The sequence below is a fragment of the Zonotrichia leucophrys genome, chromosome 2 (assembly GCF_028769735.1).
Source record: "Zonotrichia leucophrys gambelii isolate GWCS_2022_RI chromosome 2, RI_Zleu_2.0, whole genome shotgun sequence".
NCBI classification, from domain to species: domain Eukaryota; kingdom Metazoa; phylum Chordata; class Aves; order Passeriformes; family Passerellidae; genus Zonotrichia; species Zonotrichia leucophrys.
In genome coordinates, this window is record NC_088171.1 from 31,010,145 (window position 1) to 31,029,475 (window position 19,331).

General features: G+C 40.0%; 1 protein-coding gene across 2 annotated transcripts in view; it reads left to right on the top strand.

Moving 5' to 3' along the window:
• The first annotated feature begins 856 nt into the window (after nucleotides 1-856).
• HDAC9 (histone deacetylase 9) overlaps nucleotides 857-19,331 on the top strand; it is a 455,649-nt gene continuing 437,174 nt past the window's right edge. For both annotated transcript variants that reach the window (XM_064704437.1, XM_064704440.1), the window contains exon 1: nucleotides 857-1,092. The gene's annotated coding sequence lies outside the window, so the exon portion shown is untranslated. The remainder of the gene's footprint in view (nucleotides 1,093-19,331) is intronic.

The following is a 19,331-nucleotide window of genomic DNA, read 5'->3' on the forward strand; positions in this document are numbered from 1 at the left end:
AGCTGCTTTTTTTTTTTTTTTTTTTTTTTTGATTGCTTAGATATCCAAGAACTAAACTCCTAATCTTTCCCATCTTTCCCTGGAAGGGGAGAAATAAAAGGCGACACTTTCTTTCCTGAGTAATGAAGAGATCTATCAAACAATTTAGATTAGAAATAAACGTGGCTAAGAGAGATTCAATTGACCAAAGTGTCATATGCTTTATAAAGCTGATTTAGGAAAAGAGAATTCTGGAGACTCTTGATCGCTACCAGAGCCTGAGTGCGCATTCAGAGAGGTGGGCATCCTCTAGTTGAAGATACTAAGAAATACTGAGACTGATAAGAAGACCATGAGAGGAAGGCAGCACCAGAGAAACGCGCAATCATCCCGGGCTGTGACAGGGGATCAGAATCACATTCACAGCCTGTTCCACCACCTCCTTTCTCCCTGTGCCGCCGAAAGCCGGGACGCGGCGGCAGAAGCGCGGCGCGGTCCCGGATCCGCGTCCCCTCTCAGTCCCTGCGGCCCCGCTGTCCCCGGGCTGGTAGGGCTGGCAGGTGTGTGTCCTGTCCCGAGGGCTGGCGGGGACAGCGGGAAGGAGCCGTGCAATATCCCCGGGCTCCGCCGCCAGCCGTCCCTCGGCGGGCCGGGCCCCGCAGCCCCCGGGGCTCTCGCTGCCCCGAGCCCGCCCGGCGCTGCGGGCGCTGCGAGGCCCGGCCCGCTCGGCCCCCAGCGGCCGCGGCGGGGAGCGCTGCAGCCCGGCCGCCTCCCCGCCTCCCCCCGCGCCGCGCCGCGCCGAGCCGAGCCCGCCGCTATTTTTAGCAAATCCTCCCCGCGTCGCCACGGGCGGCGATCGCAGCGCGCAGCCCCGCGCCAGCTGCCGCCACCGCCCCGCCCGCCCGCCGCGCACGGCACAGGCTCGCCCCGCCGGCGCGATGGCCACCGAATCGTAGCCTAATCGCCACCTCATCGCCACCTAGTCGCCGCCGCAACTTTTCCTCGCCGCGCCGCGCCGCTCGTTCCCCCGTGGCTCCGGTGGAAGATGGCAGTTGGGGGCAGCGCTGGAAGTTGCAGCCCGCGAGCGAAGAGATAAGGCAGAGCAGCGGGAAGGTGAGTGGCACCGGCCGGCTGCCCCTCCGCTCCGCTCCGTCCCGCCCGGCTGCGGCGGGCAGCGCCCGGAGCCGGCCGGTCCCGCCGCCAGGACCTGCCGGGGCGGTGTTTTTGGGACCTTCGGGGAGGTTTCGGGAAGTTGCACCGTGTCAGGGCTGGCAAGGTGGCGGAGGAGGGAGGACACAGCCGCCCCTGGCAAGTTTTACTTGGCGGGAGGGCGAGTGGAAGCGCAGCTCCCCGAGCGCTCGCCCTGCCCGGCGGGTGGTGCCGTTCGGGCTCCGGGGGATCCTGTGCGAGCCCCGCGTCCGGCGGGGCCGCGGCAGTGTCGGGGTGCCGGCCGGAGAACGGCTGCCGGAGCCCGGCGGGCGCTGCCAGCTCCCGGCTGGGACCGCGGGGCTCCGGAGGGCTGCGGGGGAGCTGCCCCGAGCAGGTGGGCGACGCCGGGTGCGCCTTCCTCGGGCACCGCCGCCGGGCCCCTGTCGGAGTGCCCGGAGCAGGCGGCAGCCGGAGGCGGGTGCGTCCCGTCCCGTCCCCTCCCGTTCCCATCTCCTCCCGTCTCGTTCCCATCTCCTCCCGTCCCGTCTCGTTCCCATGCCGGGTGGGTGGCCAGAATTCTGTGTAATTGTATTCACGGTGCCAAAGCGGTGTGTGCATCCCGGCCGGCAGCTTCCCCGTTGGCAGTGCAGGGCGTGAGGAAGTAGCTTCCAGCAAAGGTACAGTTGTTTTGACTCATCTAAAATGCCTGAGTTTTGACATAAAACGGAACATAATAGCAATCAGTAATCATTCATGCTTATTGCTCCTATAGAAAAAACTCCCAGGTATTACTTGTAATACACAAAATGCATATTCATCTTTTAATACCTACCCCGAGCCCACAGCAGTTTATATTTTCAAATGCTCTGATGAGGTCTAAACCCACTGTTAAACAACACAGGAATTTAAGTGTGGACAAATATTTAAAGCAAGCTGATCTTTGAAGAAGAAGTGGTGAGGTGGATTGTGGAGACCTTTTGACATATGAAAATACATGAATGTGCATTTTTGATGCAAAAGTTTTTGAGATTTTCTGTCAGAAACAGCATAGAACAAGTGCTGACACAGAAACTGAGGAATTTTAAACATTTGTCTTTCAACATTGTCAGCTTTAGTTCCTTGACATTTTGTTTTCTGTGACAGAAGAATAGTTTTGTGACAGTTATTCAGGATTTAATTTGCAAGCTCACAAAGGCCTGTAGCTGTGATGAGAACTCATGAACGAAAAAAGGAAGGTATTTCACATTCAGGTTTTTCAAATGTCCTGTACTACTCAAATGTTTTGTCCCGCTCCTGTCTTCTCTCCCCACACACCCTACTCTGCAACAGCATCCCTGTATCTTTTGAAGTTATCTTGTTGCTTAGTGTCTCTAAATTTTCTCTCATATCCAATACATTTCTGTATCAGTGGCCCCAGCTCATATGTGTTTTGTACCAGGAACACCTACTTTGTTCAGAAAGAGATGCCAGCTTGTTCTCTGTCATAACACCAGAGCAATCTTGGAAGGCAATTCCATCCCTTCATACACTTAAGTTGCACTGTTATTTGTGTAAAATAGCTATGTCTCAAATGTATAGAAGTTTCTACCATGAATGATGCAAATAATGTACTTTTTAAGGCCTCTTTTTCATTGTCATGACAAAGATGTGATCCAAAACACTGGAAATAAACATGTCATGGCTCCAGAGAAAAGCTGCAGTCAGTCATGTTTGTGTACCACTGGTGCAAGTTTCTTCATATAAATATTGAAATAGCTGTCTTTTTAACAAAAATGTAATTGTCAGTTCAGAATTCCAAAAAAGAGAAAAACATGCCATTTTACTTCTTGGTGACCAACTTGAAGCAAACCCAGCACCATAGTTAAGCCTACCCAAAGCAATGAGTCTCAGTGTCAAATTCCTCTGTAAGTCTGTGTAAATGTCTGATACACCCAAATGTTTTGAATCTGACTATAAAATGTTAGTTTTGAAAACAGTAGTGTTTGGTTTTCCATTAAATTGCTTTTCCACAAATGAAGCTTGGTCTACATGACTAAATGGGAACAGTAATTTGTAAGCTGCTGTGTATCTCCAGTTCACCAGCATCTTCCTGCTCCCAGAGCAGCTTAAAAACAAAAGCGTAATAGTGTCTTCACTGCTGGAAGTCAGTACATGCTTCATTTAGAACCGTTGTTCCTATTAGAATTTATTTCTGTAGAAAAAAAAAAAAAGAAAATACTATAATTAAGTGGCATATGTATTTTGTAATTTCGTGATAAAAATAACATTAAAAAGAGATTCAGTTATAAAAACTATGTACTTTCTAAAAAGCATGTAAACTGGAAAATGACTTTCAGTTTTTCATCTCACTACCTGAAATAGCCCCATAGAACTTGCTGTTAGAGATATTACTTGCATACTGAAAATATGTATCAAATTTAAGTTTACCTGTCCTGAAAATTGTATGAATTGCCATGAATACTGATGGCACCTAAATGTAGCTGCAGCAGTTAGTTTCTTAGTATTCAGCTAAAGGTTAGTAGGCAAAATGTAGCTTTGAAAGTAATCAAATCCAAACTATACCAATGAAAAATGGCAAAAGAGTTGGGATGTAGTCTAATAATCTCCAAATTGGTAAATTAAGCACATATTTATCAGAGTGTTTGTAATATCCTTGGTTTATATTCACCAGTATTCAGACGAGCTAATTTAAAGCTACTTAGGGTATGTGTGTTGAAACTGCAATAGAAAGTATTGTGGCTTGCAGCATACTCATAGCTGAACCATTTAGCAGAGAGAGCTTAGTGCATCACAGGAGTGAGCCTTTTTCCTTTTTACAAAAGAGTTCTGGGCCAGATTTGTTGAGGATTGTATGCTGTGTCCTATAAGCATGCTGTTTACATGAATTTTTCATATGAATTCACATTAAAGGAATGACTATTCATCAGTTTTCCAGTCTCCTCAAAAGTAAGAAAATGTTCTTTAAGTTGCTATAATTAAGTAGAAGGTACATAATACATCTGTTGAGTTAAATTAAAGATGGCTGTCATATAAAGACTGAACATTAGGCTATTCGATGATAAAACATATTTTTCATGCTTCAAAGCTTCAGTAATGATTTCCAGATAAATAGGCGGAGAATATTGCATTGCTGAATCACTTAATGTTATACTGTTTGTTGAAACTGATAGATGAGTAAGGCAATTTAGAGCTAACATTACTTGATGAAATCACCTTTCATTTTCTCCTTTTGGTTTTGAGTTTTTAAATTAGGATGATCATACACGACCAAAGAATTTTTTCCTTACTCAATGGCCACCTAATCGCCACCTACAATGTAACTTGTAATGAATGTGTTGTGAACATCGGTGTGTGCTGGGTAAGACTGTGCTAGTCTTGAATTTATCGTTGCAACTTTAATAATAAATTACCAAGTTTATTTGTGCTGCTCATCTATAGATTCATCTTCAATCAGCTAAAAAAATTACAGTGAAATAGTGCTTAGCTACTGCTCAAAACTATGTTTCAATACTTTGAAGCCAGCTTAGACCTTTCCTGTGAGGATATACCCACACTTCTCCATACTTCTCAATTTTTGTACAATATATATTTGTATAACTTTCTGCCAAAGAAGTTTGTCAATGCAAAAAGTTAACATGAGGTCAAAAAAAGATTTAGACAAATTCCTAGATAAAAAAAGAAAAGAAAAAAAAAAAGAAAGACCAAAGGCTAGAAAGCAGAGGTATAATGCTTCTGAATCAGAATGTCCCCAACCAGCAAATACTCTGGAGGCTTCAGATTATTTCAAGAAGATACCATTCACATGGTTGCATTGCACTTCCTCACTTTTCCTTATCATTTGCTATTGAGTATCTGGGGAAAAGGTGTTGGATTCTGAACAGGTCTTTGGTTTGGTTAGATTTTACTGTTCATGCATTTTTGCCCAGTCAAGGTGGACAAAGTGATATGCAATTTAGACATTCCTTTATAGGGAAAAGTGATTGAAAACTTTTGGTTACACAACATTCAAGCAGATGTTTACTTGAATTAATTAGCATTAACTCAATGTATGATGTTGATTATGAGATGGAAAATAACAGGAAGCAAATATTGTTCTTATTTTCCAGTAATTTATTGTTAATGGTATTTTTCAATATAATGTTAACATTGGTTTTTCACAAATCATGATACATTGTTGAAGTTTGTTTATGATATGTAGCAACTATTAGGATAGTTTGTTTTAAATCTATTGCATAACTGTAAACTATGTTTGTTTAAGAAAATGAAATGCTTTTCAGTGAAGGTTGCTCAGTAGTGCCAGTAAGAAGATGATTCCTTACAGTATGTCTTTTATTTGTCCCCAGTTCCTCAGTTTTGGAGTTGAAGATGATGGATTCTAAATCTCTGCATTTGATTTGTGCTCTGAGATGCTCAGTCTTTTATCTCATTTCTGTTCTAGGTACAGAGTGCTCCTTCTCTAGAATGGATGATTGTCACTCTTGGCGTTTTATTCAGACTTTAGTCTGGTTTTCTGGTTTAGTCTGAGCATGCATGAGCCTCTACTGTCATGTTCACTGAGTCCAGATTTTGTTTCCATGCTCTATTAACCTTCAAGAGAGGCGAAGACCTGGTCTAAAGAGTATTTTGAAGAGGTGATGTCCAGTGCACAAGAGAAACTGGCAGTCCTGAAGGATGCCAATCTTGTGTGAGTACAAGATACGTGAACACTTGAGCCTGAACTTATTCATAAAGGAAGTGGTGCTGCACTGTGCCTTTGGTGCCTCAGCCTTTTACAGTGCCAAGGGCAGGAAGGCAAGCTGCTCTAGAAGCTTTGGTGAAAGGTGACACAGCTGCAATGGAAAGGCAGCTGCACATAGTAACTATTTGGTGCATAAAATGTGTAAATTATTCATTTGTTTCATAGATAGATAGCTCTTCAGTTGTCCATATATAAAACTGTAGGTTAAAACTAAAGGAATGCGTGGACAATATGAAATACAAACGGTTGCCATTCCAATCTTTTGTGTTTCCCCTTTTGGCAATCAATACAACCAACATTGATTAAAAAGTCATACTATTAGTTAAGCAGATTTTTGATATTTCATTTGGAGTTGAACCTGTTTTACTTGGGATATAAATAATTACTCTATATATTCTCTGAAAACATATTATAAATTGAAAGATCAGTGGGTTGCAATGGAAAATAATTTTCAATACTTGAAACACATCATAGTCCTCTAATGTGATTTAGATCTGCCCTCCTGACTGCCATAATTAGCCCCAGGGATCTAGCTGGAGGTTGCTATAGGATTCTTTTTGGCCTCAGTGTGCTCAGTTTTCCTTCCATAAAAATCAGAGCAATTGGGAAGCAGCAGGGGACTGAAGTTGAATCTCAACCACAGGAACAGAGTAAAGACTTTGTCAAGATGCAATCCTGTGGCAATCAGGACCACAGCCTACCAGAGTGAATAGTTCAGGGGGGAATCCAAGTCAAGATATGAATCAGAGAAAGATATTTTCATTTGTAAATTACATTTTTAGGTTTAATTTATGGTTACCCACTGCAATACCAGCCTAGCAGTCCCTTCCTCTTGCATGTGTACATTCCATGCCTGAAGGTGGGCAGTCTGCACAGAACACCAAGTACTGCTGAGCAGAGTGTAACAAAGAAAAGATAAGTAAAATCTTTAAGGGGTGCTAGCTCTCCTATTTCAAACATTAGTTTCTTATGAAGACTGTGAATGAAGAAGCCACCTAAGAGAATATTTAACTGCTCTCAGTATATCCAGGTTCCTTACTCGGAGTCTCTTGGAAGACTGTGAAGTGTTTATATTTGTTCTCTGCCATCACATATACCTTGTCTTCCACTCCATCTGGCTATATGCTTTCACCTCCCTCCAAAAAAAGAAATTCTGTTATGAAAATGTAGTTAGGTATTGCTATCTTTTGAACAGTTGGAGCAAGAGTTCAAGGCTTCCTTTTGACTGGAAAGTGAAGTTAGTAAGTGGATTTTTTGGTGCAGAGGCCTTCTTCAGAAACCAGTGATAACAGGCACAGGTTTTATGTCATTAATAGGTGTGTAACCCTAGGTTTTTGTAGCATTTTAGTGAGACACCTGTGACTGGATCAGTATCAGTCTATTAATGTGATGAGACTTCCTTTGGGACTTCTGAGAGCTGATCAACCATCCTTCTTCCTTGTGCTAATGCATGTCATTTATACTGATACAGGTTATGAAGAAAATGCAGATTTCAAAAGAAGGTGAAAGGAAATGACATCTTCTAAAAATTTGCTGAAGGTGACACTAATATTAAGTGTACTAGGACCTTGATTGAAGAGGTCAAGGATTTTACTTGTCTGTGAGGAGTTTTGCAATTGACTATAATGAGATCAGGATGTCATCTTTGCAAGTGAAATTTTCACCTCTTTGATGGGCTGTTTGTTGTTGAAACAGATCGGATTAATAGGAGAGCTTGTGAAAGCCCTGTTCAAGGTTGAGATCTACTGAAGACATGCATGAAAGACTGTAGTAAACTCATTTTCTTCTCAGCCAGAGCAGAAATAGCATGGAGCATGGAATCTGGGACTGGAGCGAGCAGCAGTGGATTGTTCTTTGATTCATTGGCACAAACCATAGAAGCTGATTCAATTTAGACAGGCAGTCAGAGAAGTAGAGGAGCTAGAAAAGCGTATAAAAGATAATTCCTAAATATTTTTTGCTGCCATCTTTTCCAAATTACCTTTAAATAAATTTAGCAGATTTTGGCATGCACTCTGGGTACATTTTCCCTACATCAAACTGTCTGCATGCTTCTATTCCCTCCATCACTAGTTTTCCTTAGTGATGCCTAAATATAAGTTTGTAGCTTCTTCAGTGTACTCTGATTACATGCAAACAGAGCGTGCTGGTATGCGTAGGAGATTTTTCTGGGCGTCTGGCAAATGAAATAGTTTTTCTTTAGGCCACAGAGTAGCAACTGAGCTGCTTCCACAATTTCACTGCAATTTTTATGGGGAGTCTGTATACAATGCCTGTGAGAAATCTGGATGGATTTTGTTGCATTGACTTCGTAGTGACAAATTGACTGTCATTTCTGACACAGCTTCACATGCACTTACCCTCAGAATGGTCATCCATACTTTTGAAGAGACTTGCTGGGATGTTGGTTGCCTGTGGAGTCTGTACGCATCCTTTTTCCTCACTCTTTTTATTTCTGAGGAGTGTTTGTATTGCTGTTTTTGTAAAAAGAGACTGAGCTGGGAGAGACAGCAGGAGACACAACTGAGAGTCTTTTTCAGCTGACATTTGGACCACAATTTAGGTTTTATGCATAGAAATGTCAGCTCTAAAGACACTTCTGTTAAATAATGAAGCAACATAATAAATCCATTATCATGCTAAGACAAAAAAGATGTGGATTTTTTCAGTGATTTCAGCCTAAGTATTTCAGGAGAGACAATTTAAAAAGGCATATTTTTTGTATTTTAAGGCCATAAATGTAATCAAAACAAATTAAAAGTGAACCACATTTAAAAAGGTTTTAAATTCTGCTTGCTTACTCTGATTGAGGGTGATTATCTTGCATAAAACTGATTAACTATGTGATATGAAACCCAAAGTAGTTTTCTTAAATATCATAGGATTGCCTCATCTTTAGGTTGCCATTGCTGTGTTATGTATATGGTCATTTTATATTACTCACCTCTGTGAAAAAAAAAGGACTAAATAGCTTCCTGCTCCAAGTATGTTGAAATCAATATGATGAAAATACCAACATCTGTCATTTATGTGAATGAGAAGAGTCAATTCCAGAGTGAATGGGAAATGCACAGATAGGCAAGGGCAGAACTGGGGTCCAGTATATGTATCTTTTTTTTGTTCATAATTGGGTTTTAAGTCCAGCATCCTAACAGGATGTGGACAATGTGCTAAGCAGACATAAAGCAAAGCAAAGACAATTATTTTTCACCCTTAAAGCAGTTCCTGTACATTGGTGCAATGATCCGTCAGATTTTTGTATGCAGGCTGTTATCCTCTTGTCTAGAGACTTTTCCCAGTAATGTTGCTGCTTCAGTTAGGCAAAGGAATAATTAACTATACTGATCTTAACAGAACTGTTATTGCTGACACATAGCAAGGGAAAAAAAAGAGAAAATCTGACTTGCGTCAAGTTGAAAATGTGTTAGCTATTGGCTCAGTCTAATTATACTGAATTAAATCTAATTGCATATCGTCATCCAGGCCCCAGAATTTTAATAGTAATTAAATTCTTGTAAAGTTATAAGGGTGATTTAAAAAAATAATGTAAATTCTGTGGTGCTTTCTCTGTAAAATTGAAATTTTGGTAAAAAACAAATACTGTTTAACCATTTTGGTGAGGAAGTTTTTGTCAGAAACCAGTAATTAAATATAGGGAACTAACATGAATAGAAAATAAACCTCAAGGTTTTTCACTTGTTTCATTTTATTATCTATTTGTCATTTGTTATGAAAGAAGGCACTACTAACAATATTTCTGTTTTAAAAGATGACTGCTACAGCTGAATTCTCTACATTTATCCTGGTATAGAATAGTACTGGCTGTGGCATTACTAGAAATAGAAATGTAGATACAATTTTTGTGTAGTAGATAGAAGAAAAAATCCTCTCTGAATGAGGATCTCATTTGGTTTTGACCATTTTGCAGCTGGTTAATTGTTTAAAGTGAAAGTAATTCTCTAATGCATGTTGCAGTTGGTACTTGAAACCAGTTATGTTGCATTCTACATCAGCCATTAAAAATTGTATTGATTAGACAATAAAACCAGTGCTGCTAGAAGAAATAAAGGGTAGGTTAGGCAAGAAGAGAAATAAATTTAAATTTGCAATAGATGAGGAGACTCTTTAGCTTGGTAACTGCAATATTACTGAATGCTGTGGTTCTCATTTCCTAATAGTAATGAACTGGAATTCTGTTACTTCAGTTTACATTGATTTTCCTTTTGCAATTAATCTGAAAATTAAAAGAAGCTTTGCCTATTTTACTACAGTTCTGGAAAAAAAAGGAAGAGAAATAAAAATGCTGTGAGGATAAAGCTAGTAAAATCTGAATGTTTTAAATGGAAGTATTTCTGGGAAGCGAGTGGAAGCTTTGGAGTTGGATATAAAGGCTAACACAGACAATTGGATTTGGCAAGTTTATCTTGGCTGATGGCAGCTAGAATCACTGTCTCTAATAGAGAATTATCATTGGAGAGCAGTGGGAAGTGAATATGTATTCAAAGATTGTTCTATCTCCATCTTGCCTGTCATGCCAACACCTTTGGTACCATAGAAGAAAACATCCCTTTCACTTAGCTATGAGATCTATCATGAGTGAGAAAAATACTGGAAGACCTAATAAAGACAGCCTCAAAGTGAAAAATAAGAAACTCAAACAAAAAAAATCACATTTTTGTTACTTGAATACCCATATACCAACTGTGCTGGAAGTGTATACAATAGACAGACTTGAATATTATGCTTGGATAGACAATTGCATCAAATAACAGCAAAGCCTGATTGTTTCACGCTTTTTTTGAAGGTCCACTCTATTTTGGTGCTGAGTTCTTGATTAGAAGGAATCATCTTCCATGTTCCAGTAGAAATAAATCAGTTTTAGTATTATAATAGAATTTATTCACTATTTGAGTGCATAATTCCTGGAACAAGAAAGCATCAACAGGAGAGCCCTCCATTCTATGTAAGGTTGTAAAATTTGCCATTTTGTTATAGAATGGGATATGTTTCCCTTTTTTTTTTTTATTATTGACCCATAGAATGTAATTGCAGATTTTGTGTATAAGCCTTGGGGACTGTTTGGATAACTGTATTGAATAATTGAAGTAAAGAAGCTGAAAGAAAGAAGGCACATTCAACATTTCACTTTTTGGAATAGTGAATTAGAGAGAAGCTGTGCCCTTACAGAACCAATAAGAGAGACCTAAACTCTTCATTCCTCTCTAAAATAATTTCAATCTGCTGTTTCAGCAGCATGATTCATGCAGAAAGAATGTTTGTTTCTCACTCAGATTCCACTAACCCTCTAGTTACTGTGTCCAGTGGGCATAAATTCTATTTAGGTAAAGTGGAGTACTGTGACTGTGTTTAAGACATAAAATTCTATGCATGATTGTTCATAAAGACTAGAATTCATTTTCCTGCATGGAGAAATGTTAGATGAACATGAATCTGAGTTTATTTGTGGGAAAATTGCCCTTGATTGTGACACCAAGTAGCAACTTGTGTAGAACTTCATATCCTCTAGATGCTCAGGCTTACATCCCAAGTTATGACAGCTTCCTGTAGGCTCATCAAGATGGCTAAACATTTTTAAGAATGCAAGGTGCTGACTGTATTGTCCAACAATCCAATTAATTTTCTTCTGATTTTCTTTCTTCTTCTGTGCCCAGAGAACACAGCTGGCTGTTATATTGGCCTGGGGACTATGAAGCCATGGGTAATCACAATGGTATTACCCATACACAATAAGGGGACAACACTGAGCCAGTATTGATACAGTCTCTGCTGGTGTGAGACCTTCCAATGCATGATGGTGCTTCCTTTTGTGAGTAAGGATGTTCTTCCTTACATTTTTTCCTGTAGGGCAATAGAATAAAAGACAATAAAGATAGTGTAGAAAGTAATCTTACCCCTAAGGAGCTACAGCTGGGCCAATTATCAAAGATTGGGAACTGGTGTGACTTTAACAGGCCACAGCTGTAGCCAATGAGAAGAAGAGTGCTATAAAAGGGTGGGGTGGCTGGTTGAGAGGGGAATTGGATTTAGTTGGCTGCTTTGTGAAGGAGGAGTTAGTGCTTGGAGGAGCTGACCATGAGAAACACCAAGAAGGTATGAAACTTTTGTGATAAGGAACCCCTGGAATAAGATGACAATGTTTTCCCATAGCTTTTTCCCACTCCCTGTTGCAGCCTGAGTTCCAGTCATTCTCACAGCTCTGAACAGAAAGTCCTCTACTAACCACAGACAGCCAGCATGGATGAGTCTTAGCTTAATTTTTTTCCTTTTGCTGGTCTGAATGATGCAGAATTTTGAATTACAGGCCTCTTAGTTATTCAGAATCAAGAAAGGCAAAGGCAGAAAGAAAAAATGCTCTTTTTTTTTTTCATAGTACACCTCCTGCTATGCTTGGCACCCAAATCACAAAAACCTGCTGGATAAATGGATTCTTCCCAGTGGCAAAGCATGCACCAACCACCATTCAGACTGCAACTTCTAGTGCTTCTTGTGTAATTTTTAGGCAAGTCCAGTTACAGGGCAGGTGAATGTCTTTTTGTAGCTAACCTTTGCTGGCAGGAAGGAGATGACAAAGAAAGGAACTCTGTCTTGACAGACTGAAAACAGCAAAGCTTGAGCAGCACCCTGCCATTGCTCAGCATGCAAGTGATTACTAGCTCACAGCACACAATTCTGGACCAGACAAGTACAGAATTTGGAGACGATGAGAGGCATGAGTGTCTTCTCAAGTGCCTTCCATACTTGGTGCTCCATCCTTCACTTTTTTTTGGTGAAGACACTTAAGCAGCATGAGTATGTGCTCCTAGCATGGACAGTTGGCAGTTTTGGCCAGGTTCTGCCCATGTTACCCTTTCAAAACCAGCTTAGATTTCCTCTTTAATCCTCAAGCCTCTGTTTCTCCAGGCCAATAACTTCCTACATGAGTCTGATCCTTTTCCTGCTCATGACCAGGAGAATAGGTCTAAACAATTTCTGAGGTGTTTAAAATATGAGGAAGTGAGCAGGTGTTAAGAGTCAGTAGTTGTGATGTTTGGCTTTTCAGACTGCAATACACACTGGATAGGAGATCTAGAGAGAAAAATAATTCAAAGCAACTTGGTAATGCTCCATGTTTATTGTATTTATTTCTAGACTGAACTGAATAAGTGGCTTGAAACACTCAAGTTCCCTCCTTCACCCTGGAGTGGACACTTGAAACAAACAATTGTGTGCTCTGTTTGTTCATTACAATGCTGCTTCACTTGATAATCTGTCCCAGTCATAGCCGGGAGAGAGCTGCCATAGCAGCACCAGGAGTAGGATGGCTGTGTTTGGCCTGAAATCACGCCTGGATGTCTTGCAGTGTAAAAAGTTTTCAGTTTTTCCCTTTTTGAGTAGCTAAGCATCTACTGAGTGACAGAAAACAGTAGAGAACAAGAATGTTGGAAGGGCTGGAGTTAGGTGAGCAGCATGGAAGGTAACGAGCCAGGGAGTGCCTAGGGGCACTGACCAGTCACCAAAGGGAGCAGAGGGCACACGGGTGCAGTGCATCAACAGGAGGGGTATAAAAGGTTGGGCTGAAGACCAAGAAGGGCAGATGCCTGCAGCCTTGTGAAGTGGTTTGATGTTACTCTGTATGGGCAGATGCTTGAAGACTTCTGGTGAGGTATGGCGGTACTCTGTATATCACAGCCATCTCAAACGTGACATATGCTGCTACAATTATTTTCCTCTTATCTTGAAGCTGGGGAAAGCTTGTGTCTTCTCCTGTTGGATACAGGTGCTATGCTAGGTCTGAATTCTCCTAATTGTCAGGGTGTCCCATCTGTCTTCTTATTCTGCTGAATCAGATTAAGTTACTTTTACATATATCAAGCCTAAAATTTTAGTATCTCTGAGATGATTTTCATGTAAGAGCAAGTCTGGGAGCGATGAGTGGAAAGGGACTGTTCTGACTTCCAGTGTCAATTTCCATGTTTTTACTGCTTGGTCAGGTTCTCTAGGATATATCTAAAAGAATATGTGTCCTCTAGGCAGAACATATTTATCTTTACCATTCAATTTCCTTCTTGCCTAACTGGCAAAAATTAGTATTTGTAGATGCAAATCTTGTCTAGTTCTTCCTTGGTATCTTAGGGGAAATCAGTGAGATCCAGGAAACTTGTCTGATGTTTCTGTGAATTTGTTTCTAGGCTGTGCCTCTGGTATGGGTCTGGAAGAAGGTCCTGAGGCAGGAGGAGGTTATCTGAAAGTAATTCTGGTGCTTCACTCAAGATGACCCTAGGATACACTACTAGGCTTTCTGGCAGCCTCTCCATGTTCTTCATAGAAGGGGCAGGTGTTACATAAAGTGCTCACAATTTCTGAATACAGAATTTTATAAACTTTGGTTTAGAATGTTTCCTTCTGGAACACCTGATGTTATTCACGATCCTGATGTATGACTGTGAAATATTACTGTTAGCAATATTATGAATCCACATGTGGCCTTCCAAATGTGGTCACATATGGCTCCCAGACCTCCCCTTGCTAAATAATCTGCAGTACCCAGACCTGCGCCAAGGGATTTCCTTTAGCAATGAAGTGGCTGTTTGTCCCATTTTCATACATAACCTTTGGCAGAGGCTTGCTAAGGGATGAGGGCGTAGTATGATGGCTTGGCAGTGTGGCAACAAACCTTTTAAATCTTGTTCCTTGAATGTTTTTTTTCTAGAAAGTTGTCTTTTAAGTGATATGGATTTCTTCTCAAATTGAATATTTGAGAAATTAGGAGAATATGAAGTAATTGACACATGCTACGGAAAGTCTCACATCTATGAGAATGTCAGTGAAGGACTTGTTAATATCACTGTGCTTCTCGGTAGCTCCAAGAGGGTGGACACTGCTGTCTTGAGGAGATCACTTCATTTCTTTGTTCAGAGTTATCATAACAAGTAATCCTTTCTCCGGTGGCATTTATGGATCCCTTCTGTCAGCTCTCATTTAGATGTGATACATCATCAAATGTTGATATGCAGGTTATGATATGAAAAATGACGGTAATTTAGCCACTAAAAATGGTATAGATAAGTGACAGCTCAAAGTTTTCTGGGCTTAAGTCAGACTTATGCATCTAAATAATTTAAGACTCTTCTCAACAATTTTCTTAGTTTTGTAAGAGAAGATTCACCTACAGTTGCTAGGAAATTAGCCGTAAGCATATAACCAGATTAAAAAGAAAAGTGCTGCTTTACCTCTTTCCTCCAAGTGAACTTCTAATTTTCTGGATGAATGCTTTTTTCAAAATACAACTTTTGTCTTTCAAATTCCTCTAACTATGTGTTTTAGAAAGTATCATTCTCCTAGGTAATTTTTCCTTTGTGCTGTGTCCTTTCTTGAAAGGATTGTAAAAGAACTCATGCTGTGGTCACAGTTCCCTATAGCAATTTCCACAGTACTTTGCCTTTGTATCCACAATTGTTTCTCTGATGAGTTGTTGCACCAAACTGGATTACTTTTTCAGTATTTGTGGCTTAAATACTCATAGAGATTTTATTTTTCTTCTTGAGTGCTCCACAAGGGCATGAAGAGTTTTTTTCCTCTTGTCATTAGTAAACTCAGTATTTTCTGTAAAACTTTTGATATCTGCACTTTTGAATACTGCATCTTTTTAAACTGATTTATAAAATCACAGATTTACAAAATGGTTAGGGTTGGAAGGCACCTTAAAGATCATCTCTTGCAACCCCCTTGCCATGGGCAGGCAGGGACTCCTTCCACTAGACTGGGTTGCTCGACCCCCATCCAACCTGGCCTTGAACACTTCCAGGGTTGGGGCATCCACAACATCTCTGGCCAACCTGTTCCAGTGCCTCACCACCCTCACAATAAAGTTTCTTCCTAATATCTAATGTAAATCTATGCTCTTTCTGTTTGAATCCATTCCCTCTTGTCCTGTCACTACATGTTTTTGGGAAAAGTCCCCAAAAGTCTTTATCTTTCTCATAGGCTCCCTTCAGGCACTGGAAGGCCACGCTTAGGTTGCCCTGTAGCCCACTCTTCTCCAGGCTGAACAATCCCAATTATTCCGGCCTTTCCTTCTTGATGTCTTCTGATGACTTAAATTTTATCTTTCACATATTTCAGGTTCTGTGTTGCCTAGGGGTGTAGCTCTGAGCTTCATATAAAATGCTAGTAAGTTCTCTTCACAGGGTAGATAGACAAAACAATCCTTTTCCAGCTTGAGACCAAGGACAACCCTTATGAGCTTCAGGCCAAAAGGTATAAACAACAGGGAACTGAAAAAGAGAAAACAAGGAGGATGGGACTTCATAATCTGAAGCTATGATTGGATAATTAAGTCCAATATGCAAATGGACCAAAACTTACAAAAGTGTGAGACCTTGTGACCGGTTCTGTGACCATTTTGGGTCCATATTGGGTGTAGCCCTGGCCAGGCTCTTGTACTGCCCAAGGTGCATCCTTTAAGGCCTTTTAAGAAATATCTACTTTATTCTCTTAGCTCTGTCTAGTCTCTGTTCCAGGTCAGCCTCTCAAGGCATCACTTCCATCCTTCTAATCATCTTCTTGGGCCTCCTCTGGACTCATTGCAACAGATCAATGTCCTCTCTGTGCTGAGCATCCCAGAGCTGGATGCAGTATTTCAGGTGGGATCTCATGAGAGTGAAATAAAGGGGCAGAATCCCCTCCACTGACCTGCTGGCAATGCTTCTTTGGATTGATCTCACAGGCCTTTAAAGCAACCTTCCTTCTTTCTAAGATGCATGTTGTACCTGTTAAAAATCAAATTAATGTTGTTGAAAGTAGCAGTAGCAATAGTAAAGTATGCCTAAACTGTGTTCATCAAAGACACTTTTGCTAAATAAAAATTTTAAGCTGTTATTTATTAAAACATATGGTGAAAAGCATCTTGTGGAAAGAATTAAATATATTATTACAATACATACATGCAATATTTTTGAATACCATGCATTTGTTTGTATGTACAGAACTTAATTTCTTTGCCCAATTTATGTTCATGTATTTTCACATTTATTTTAAATGCTCACACAGATGAAAGGTGTCATACACCTAGCACTAGCAAATGGTATGCAGTGAACAAATTGCAGACAGTAACTAAATTTCTTATATGCTGTGAGCTGATGTTATTAGAAATATAGGCATATACTCTGAAATTTGATCCTTTAAAATTTCAACTTCATAATTTAAGATCTCAGTCCTGCTCAGCATACATAGTAGCACAAAGCCAAACTACAGGCTGGTGCCTTTCAAAGTACCTGTGGCAGATACTGGACTTCAGCTCTCTGTACAACTGTACTTGCTGAAATTTAAAGATGCTTACCCTGCTGATTTTGATCTTTTCCTGTCAGCTTGATTATAGTGGTATTCTTTGAAGACTTACTCTGTGATTTCAGTTTATTTAACTATAGAGAGATTAAATGCATTTTCTCTAATAATCTTGGTAGAAAGTGAGTGCTCAAAGCAAAGACTGCATTGTTTGAGAATTTTATCTGTTTTTTCAAACTACAAAGTCCTGTTGAAGAGAACAATGATGATACATATCTAGACGGAAAGTTCTTAGATTTACTTTTTGAATTTCAGTTTTCTTTTATGCTTTTTCTTTAAGTGACAAATGTGACTCACGTGAGATAAAGGAATCCTTTTAATATTCCTATGTTTTGGCAACAGTGGAAGTACAGTAGTCAATGAAAAAACCATAGGTGGGGCAAGATAAATCTTAATGTTTGGTGAGTGACAGCAATGGACTATGTTGAAGTGAGAGGATTTTTAGAAATCAGAATAACAGATTGGCAGCTGGGAAGCACATCTAAAGAGAACCATCTTAGTTGTATTATTAGCAAATAAATAGATGAACAGATATCTGAAAGTATATTAGAGGAAAAAAAAGATGTGAATATATAGATGTACTCCTTTGCCATGGATGGACATAAGTTAACATTGATAGCCAGGGAAAATATTATCATGGTTGAAGCAGATTAGAGAAGCCCAGGTAGAAAGTGGTGCTGGATGAATGCCTGGGACACTCAATAGTTTGGATACATATCAATTATGAATGGAAATGTGCCAGTAAAGAGGAATTAGGGAAAGTTGTTAAAACATGACCTGAGGAACAAAATTATTAAAATTAATTATTTGTGTATAATGCCAAAGCTCTTTCTCACTTTGAGAGAGCTAAGCTGTCGATTTTAAATGCCACTTTTTCAGGATAAAGATGTTACTCTGGCCAGTGATAGTAAAATAAGAAAGAGTAATAATACGTAGTTTTCATCAAAGCAGCTGCTGTAGTCTGTAATGCTCTTTCTTTGGCAGATGCTGACATTTAATTGCGACTTCTGTGCCTAAACCAAGGTAGCAAAAACATCTTCATTCCAAGGAAAAAGTGTCTTTCTCACTGGCAGTACTAGCAGATATTCCTGACTTGAAAAAGGTCAAGAAATCCTATAACTTTTCTTTCTGAACCTTGTGCCTAATTTCCTTGCTATACACAGTACATCATGAAAAAAAGCCCATGTTTCTGGTATCTTATCAGTATCAGGAGGAAAGAGAAAGAGAAAGATCTCCAATATCTTCTTCCTGGGTCTTGGCACATTGACTTTTTTTTTTTTTTTGTCATCTGCATATGAAAATCTTTTATTTTTGTTAAGGTAAGAATAAAAAACATGAACCTTTGAAAGAGGTGATAAATACTGCTACTTTTTTTTGTTGTCCAGCATTTGAGCTGTGTCAATAAATATTAAAATGTTATTAAATGGAAGCAGAAGGACACTCTTACAGATTTCAGCAGGACTGAATTTTTATTATTACATTGATAAATATATTTGGCACTTTCCTCCTGCTGAAATGGAAATGTTTGCTATCTTGCTCTATTTCAACTTAAAGTACATGAAACTGAGAGTCCTTTGATTTGCTTATTTCATGAGTTACCTTTTATTTTATTTTTTATTTTTCCCATTCCCCTTGCCCCCAGCCGATGCTTTCAAACTTACATTTATTTCTGAATGGAAGTTCTGCTTTTCTGTAAAGCACTCTAACTTTATCTTACTGCTTCTTTTCCCTTGTCTTTCTATCATAGTAATTGGCTATTTTAGCTGAAGGCATGTCTTGGGGTAAAGTTCAGTTCCTTACATCATCTTCTGGCAGCCTAGCAAATTCTCTTAACCTTTGCCATGTCCTATTGTCTCCTGTTCTGTTTCTCAGCTTCCAGGCAATTCTTTTTTGACTGGCTATAGCTGAACTTTTTACCTGCCTCTAGGAAACTGATATTCTTCCCAGCTCTACTAAAAAAGAGGGGTTGAATGCGTAGCATGACAGTTTTATAAGGCTTCGTCAGTTATGGTGAGAGAGAAGCTTCTTTTGGATTTTCCTAGGCATTAAAAAATCCCAAAAATTTTGCAAGGTGATTAAACTGGACAGAATTCATGGGACAATGAATGTGCAATGCATGTGC